Genomic DNA, 7,778 nt, shown 5'->3' on the forward strand with positions numbered 1-7,778 from the left:
TAAGGTTGCGTTTGGTTCGGGTGATTAGCCTGTATTGATTATTTTATCCTACCTAGTCAGCTGTTTGGTTCGCGTGATTATTTAACCAACTCAATCTCTCCTATGAATGATTAGGTTATATTAGGTAGGTTAAAATAATACCTCCTCACCCCCTAGGATTATTTATCTCACTCTTAATACCTCATATTTTTTCAATTTACCCTTCTCCTAAATTCAAACTCACCACTACTTCCCGCCACCGACCGCCGCCGGCCGACCACCGACGGACCGCCGACCGCGGCCGAGCACCGGCAGACCGGCGACGAACAGCCGATTGCCGGCCGAACACCGGCCGACAGCCGGTTAGCGACGGTCTGCAAAAAATCCGTCGCAACTAGCGACGGTTTTGTTATAAACCGTCGCAAAATGTCAAATTTTTAGTAATTAAAATAATTCAAAACAAGATCGGCGACAGTTTCTCAGGAAAACCGTCGCTATTAGCGACGGTTTTTTCAGAATCCGTCGGTAATTTCCGGCAGCCGTCTCCGACCGTCTCACCCACCGATCTTTTCCGGCAGACCATTTCCGACCGCCGCCGGCCATTGTCGCCGTCGCGAGGGGGAAGGACAATTTCGTCTGTTCATCAAAAAATTCTAAATTATCCTACACTTAAAAATCTTACCAAACGTAGCCTAACAGTCTATGTTGATATGATTTTTAGCAATTATATTCATTTTCTGTTCAATTTCTAGAAAATAAGTATCGAGAATATATGTACAGTAGTCTACAAAATTGTATTATTAATTTAACTTGTATATAGTAACTATGATTGTTTGAATAATTACTTGAAATATAAATTAAATAAATTAATTATAAATCATATACTTACAACATGAATTAATTTTACAAATTTTGGAAAAAATTGAAAATTAAAATGATAATTTAATGAAATATCCTTAAAATATATTTGTCCTATCCAAATGTGCTTCGAGGATCATAACAGATAATTGTTGTATCCAGGATACGACATCAGCGAACTAAAAATGTACCTACACATAATCATCAAAACTTAACGGATGCCAAATGAAAAGTTAATAATATGAAATGTAAGAGAATGCTTGAGTGTGTTTGTAAAAAAAATATATTTTTATATATGGATTGAGGAAATAGACATATTATTTATTAGGGTTGTCAATTCGGACGAGTTGGGTCGGATTGAGCAATATTACTATTCAAAAATTTCACAACCCGAACCCAACTCGAACTCGAGCCAACCCGAAAACTCTTAACCCGAGCCTAAACTTGAACCCGAAGCAACCCGATCCACCTGATTTTGAATTTTTTAATAAATTTTTTTAAAATAAAATTCAAAAAAGAAATACCAATATTTTAATTCAAAAACATAATAATAAAATCTACCTAATATATATGATTTAAATTTTAAAATCTAATTGTAGAAAAATAAAATATATTTACTAAATCAAATAAACAATTGTTTAAAAAATAAAAAATATTCAAAATAAATATTAAAGTATGGAAATTTATGGTATAATAAAATAAATATTTTTTCAGACATGCAATATCTAAAAATGTAGGCAGTATTTATTAACTATATTTTTTTAAAAAATTTAAAATTTTCGGGTTGACCTGAATCCAACCCAACCCGATTTTTTTTTTCCGGGTCAGCTATCGGGTCCAATCCGATCTGACCAAAACTCGAAAACCCTAAACCCAAACCTGATTTTTTTCGGGTTGAACCGTGTCGGGTTAGTGGGTCGTGTCGGATTTTGACACCCCTACTATTTATAAGCTCTAAAGTGCACACCAAAAATCATGCAAAATTAATTAACTCAAAAACCGAAAGTCTCCAATTAACTCAAGAATGTATAAACTCCAAAGACACTTCCATAAACATTAATCACAACTAACTCAAGAATGTGGAGAGCCAAAAAACACTCCCACGTTCATTTGCCATGATTTTGATTCAAATTTTAACTTTAATTTAATTGTCCGACATATATATATTTTCGGATAATACTTTTTTATATTTCAGAAGTCCCGTAAACTTTGAACTTCACAGGTCACCACATGTTCTTGAGAAGTAGCACATCCCCTTAGCTTGTCGCCTCTGATCTTTACAGGCCCATAAAATTCTTAAAATTAGACAGCATTAAGCCCAATTAACAGGTCTTGAAAAGGCCCAACATTCAATCACATGCACTCGGGCTCAGAGAACAAACAATGCATTAAAAAAAAAAATACGCACAGAATTAGAAGAAATTACATGTTAGAATAAGCAAAAACTTGTGTGAGACGGTCTCACGGGTCGTATTTGTGAAACGAGTCTCTTATTTGAGTCACACATGAAAAAGTATTACTTTTTATTGTGAATATGGGTAGGATTGACTCGTCTCACAGATTATGATCCGTGTGACGATCTCACATGAAATTCACTCTAGAATACATAAGATATATAAAACAAAGAGTTTATAAGTTTCGGAAGAGTGTGTGATTAAAAAAACATGAAAACTAAAGTAATCATCTTTTAATATTTTAAATTTATTTTTCCTATAAAATGTGCTAAAAGTAACTTATTTATTATGTTATCTTCGTAGTATCATATCATATTATATATATATATATATATATATATATATATATATATATATATATATATATATATATTACGATCTCGTAATACTAACATATCGACAATTTTAAACCCTAAAGTCTAATTTTTATTTAATTATCTCAAGAACTTATTTTTTAGTTAGACCCTAACAATTTATACGATGTAAGAACTTATAAGTTATTTAAAATAAATTCAGCACAATTGAAAACTAAATAATATTTATGCTTTTCTAAAAAAAATATCTGGTAAACATTCAAATATTTTAAAATTGACGATCCAAATCCAATAACCCTTCTCCTTTTACCAATATTTTTTTTTAAAAAAAAGATATATGACCATAATTTTGTGTTCTCGTGTTCGTGAATCATGATTGTACTTTACACATACATGACACAACTCAATATGAATAGAATTTGTATAATTTTGTCTAAAAATTTTTTTGGTATAATTATCTATTTAATCCCTCTCCATATTTTCTCGATTCAGTTCTATTTGGTATATTCTATTTGAGTTACTAATGAAAAAATATTAATTTTTATGTAAAAATATTACATTTTATTGTAAATATGGACAGTGTTAATGCGTCTCCTAAATAAAGATCTGTAACACCGTCTCACAAAAGACTATTACCAGAAATATTATATTTAAATTTATTTATCCCTATATTTGTGTATAAATTACTGATACCCCATTTTCGAATTTTTTTAAAATAATTTATTAAATACGATATATAATGAAACTTATCATTAATTTTCCCGAGCTCTTGATTTGTGATTACTACTCAGCTTATATCAAATTATTGTGTTTGTCCCACATTGTATTTTTATATAGTTTGACGGACTAAAAGGGATATAAAAGGACGGGCTCACTTCCTTTTAACCTCATACCTTTCTCGGCCTTTTGGCTAAGATCAAGTGTAGTATCTGTTCTTATCAGTTTAATATCTGATACGTGGGCCAATGGCCCACACGATATTAAATTTATTTTTGTAGGGGGAAGGCCCATAAAGGTAGCTTGCTGCCTGGGTCTTCGAGTGTCGCCCAAGCGTTGCACTATTGCATGGGCCTGGCATACCCCACCAATCCAAGTATAAATTATGGTCCAAAATCAATTAATATTTAAAACGTTGATTCTTAATGGATGAAATGCCCGATTAAATTGCGTTTTCCATAAATTACCGATTAAATACAATTTCAAATAAAGATTTCATTCACAGGACATATAAAAAGATTTATAATTAAATCAATTCGGATGCTTATTTTGGCGACAAACACACGCCAAGATCTATATAGTATGAAGATATAATGGAAAATTGCGATTTTTTTCCATCGATCTTTATGGGCCAAACTGGGTTTTCTTTTAAAAGCAAATCTAATTAACGGAAGGAATTAAACCAGAAAAAGATGTAAGATACTTGGAAAATACGATAAAATGGAGGACTAGACAGGTAATTATCATTGGATCATGTACAGTTAATGGGGAGAGTAAGTAAATCGATAAAAATTACGTAAAATGAATGACTAAATTGGAACAATTGTGAAACGAAGGACTCAATTAAAAAAATCAGATAAAAATGGGGACTAGATAATTTTTACAAATTTATTATGCATACATTTTTTATTTTTAGGAACACACAAATATATATTACTTATATGATAGTAACTGCATGAGAGTATTATTTACACTCGTTGTTTTATTTAATACACTCTTATGGATAATAATAATAACTTATTAAAAACATCTGACTATATTATATTAAAATTGATTGGTTGGTATTGTCCATCGAAATTATTAACGTTTTTGTTCGAGACTCAAACAACTAACACCGCCCTTCTTTGGGATTGCATGAGCGACACTTGAATACTCAAATCCAACATCCTCATAATTCACTTGGTTCAACAATATTATGACAAAAACTTGTGTGAGACGGTCTCATATGTCGTATTTTGTGAGATAGATCTCTTATTTGGGTCATCCATGAAAAAATATTACTTTTATGCTAAAAGTATTACTTTTTATTGTGAATATCGGTATGATTGACCAGTCTCACAGATAAAGATTCATAGAATCGTCTCATAAAAGACCTACTGTAATTTTATTTGGCTATATCACACCCACTACAACAAAAAATAGCTATATCAGGATTTTTTAATACACTCTCACGTTCATTAACCATAATTAAGATTAATATTTGATACCATTTTTTTAATAGATTATCATTTCAATCTTAAATTTAATCTCTTTAAGGATAATATACACGGGAATACGAACATCGTTTGGTTACGTTTCTTTTCAACGATTTTTTCGAATAATATTTTTTATATTTCAGAAGTCTCGTAAAAATTGAACTTCACAAGTCACCACATGTTCTTAAAAAGTAACACTTCCACTTGTCGCCTCTGATCTTTACAGGCCCATAAAATTCTTAAAATCAGACAGCATTAAGCCCAATTAACAGGTCATGAAAAGGCCCAACATTCAATCACATGCACTCTGGCTCAGAGAACAAAAAATGCATTTAAAAAAAATAAAAAAAAAATTACGTACAGAATTAGAAGAAGGGGAATTTGTCAAAAACTCCCTATTTCCATTCTCAACCTCCTCTTAACTCCCTACTCCATTAAAACTTTGTTTCAACTCCCCATATCTCTCAAATTTCCAAGTTTGCCCTTATATATTTATTTCAAATAATTGATTTCTTTTTTGTAGTAAAAGGCCCATCATGCTTCCGTAAAATAAATTGAATCTTTTACCTTTTTGACTAGAGTACCACCGGGTTATATCCACCGTTTTTTACGAACTGTTCCTCACAGTCCAACCACACGATCGCAACCGATGGTTACTGACGTAGATTCCTTCAGCAATACTTAGCACAGCTCTAATTCGTTTCCTACCTTAGAGCGTACAGCAAAAGATCAAATTTTTGAAAAATAATACATGAGAGGGGCTAAGAGCCAAGATCTCTTTTATTCAAACACAAACATTTATTTATTACATAGTAACCTCCTGTAGAGGAGGAGAAACTTGTTTAGCTACTTATCGTAGCTGAACTCTTAACACACATAAAACTTGAAAGAAAAATATTACAACCTTGTATGAAAGAAATGGAGAAAATATTTGATGATCTTCACTTCCTTCTTCCTGCCTTATTTATAGAAGGCTCCTTCGGATTTGAACTTCGGATTTCAAATCTTCATAAGCCTTTACAGCTTGCATTGGGGACCATTTGGTGGTTGAGGGGTCCCTGTCTAGATTATTAATCTTGACATCAACTTCTCATCCTCCTTTATCTCTTTTAGATACCATTGACGATGAGTTTCCAGGATATCGGCAGTAATTTCATCTTTTTTATACTCTTTGAAATGATTTACTAACCATTTCAGTGCTTCTGCCTCTTTCCTCTTGTATGTTATTTTTCTTTTCAAAACTTTCAAATATACACGATACATTTTTAAGTTTTGATTCTGGTGTGTTAACTGGTTTCCTTTCTGTCCTTATTTATGGATGAATTTTCGGGACCAGTTAATTTACTTTTATTCATTGGATTCCTTTTAGATTGGTATCCAATGCTTGCTGAGTCATCCACCATTTGTTATTGGTGGTCTATTTGTCTTTTACCACTAATTAGTGGTTGTCTTGTTTCTACCACTCACATGGTAGTGGTCCTGCTTTTGTAATGGAGGGTCACATGTCCCTTTTAATTTTGTCGAGGAATCTTCGGCTTTCGGCTTCCTCGAGGAAATCGTGAATGTGGTCCATCCCCACTTGTACTGGTATCGGTAAAGTTTTTCCGATCAGATCTCGGCTTGAATCCTTTACCAAATTCCGGTTCCTTCTGGTTTTGGCATTCTGGACAGATGTTTTCAGACCATCTTCCTACATGTGCCATATTACAGAATTTCCGACGAGTTTCTTTACTTGCCGGCAGCTTGCTATTCCACAAAAGATTTCTTTTCTTTTCAAATAGATCTTCTGCAAAACTTGTTGTTTTTCCTGTCATGGTATTTAACAGGAATGATCCGTTCACTGAATGATTGTAGAATTTGAACGGAAACTTGACTTTGTCCATCTCAGTGAGACAGACCCAAATACCCCAAGCTCTTCTGGTAGAAATGTCATCTTCAGTTATTGAAGACACCAGGGGTGTTTCTTCTGTCGGAGGGTCCTTGATAAATTTCTGGACATTCAAATCTGGCCTCCTTAGCTTGATGAAATGAAAGGTTTCGTGAGAACCTTTTCCTGCTGGTTCTGGTGCTGTACTAAAAAAGTATAGCTCCAGAACATCTCCCCTGGACAAATAATCATTGTTTGCCCAAGTCTCGTGAACAGCTTCCTGGATCCATTTTGGTAGACCTGAAATTTCTGGAAAGCTGGGTGATGTAGTATAAACTGAGGCAAGAGCCCCAAATTCATACCATGCTTTAACTTCCTTTGGATATGAATTTTGTTTCATCCATACCCTTGGATATTTTCCTGAAACGTCAACCCTGCTTGTGGCTGGGTTAATGTTAATTCGTGTTTTTAATTTCTCCCAATTCTGCTGATAAACCTGAAATGGAGAAATTATACTTTCATTAGTATCAACCTTAGTTTTGCCTTTGTCAATACGAGGCCTAAGGTTAATCTCTCCCTCTTCAATCCCCGAGGTGAAGGGTTGACTTGAAGACTCAAGATAAGGATCAGGAGTCTCAATTTTTGTTTTGGCCGACTCATCTGATGATGATCCCGACTTAACACTTGTGCAAGGGGTATTTGAATCCCCCGCTACAGGTATAGAGTCCTGTACTCGAAAAATCTCCATTTGAGAAACCAGTGGTCTCTCAATGCCCTGGAGGATAGGCCTTTGCGTTACAGACCATAACTGAGTATATGCCTGTAAACATCCTGTAATTCGATCAGAGACAATTCTCTTATCAGCTTGTTGTAGCCTTCCCGCAACTTCTGCGTTAACAGCTAACTTGTTGAACTCGGTTTGAAGCATTTCAAGGTGTTCCCTCAAATGCCTCTGCATCTTGATAATAGCATCAATGTCAATGCTGTCCATCTCTTGTTAAAAAATCTGCAAGAATATTTTCATGAGATTTTATTATCATAATATCAAAAATATAATTTTGACATAAAGCTTGCCATCGTAATAATCTAGCCTTCTCCTGTTTAGACTCAATTC

The 7,778-nt window shown here is 33.6% G+C and overlaps 1 non-coding gene across 1 annotated transcript; it reads left to right on the forward strand.

Moving 5' to 3' along the window:
* The first annotated feature begins 3,494 nt into the window (after positions 1-3,494).
* LOC140831224 (U2 spliceosomal RNA) lies at positions 3,495-3,690 on the forward strand. Its single transcript, XR_012117804.1, has one exon. It is a non-coding gene; the product is annotated as a U2 spliceosomal RNA (small nuclear RNA).
* Positions 3,691-7,778: the final 4,088 nt, after the last annotated feature.

Source organism: Primulina eburnea, chromosome 4 (genome assembly GCF_022965805.1).
Source record: "Primulina eburnea isolate SZY01 chromosome 4, ASM2296580v1, whole genome shotgun sequence".
In the NCBI taxonomy this organism is placed as follows: Eukaryota; Viridiplantae; Streptophyta; class Magnoliopsida; order Lamiales; family Gesneriaceae; genus Primulina; species Primulina eburnea.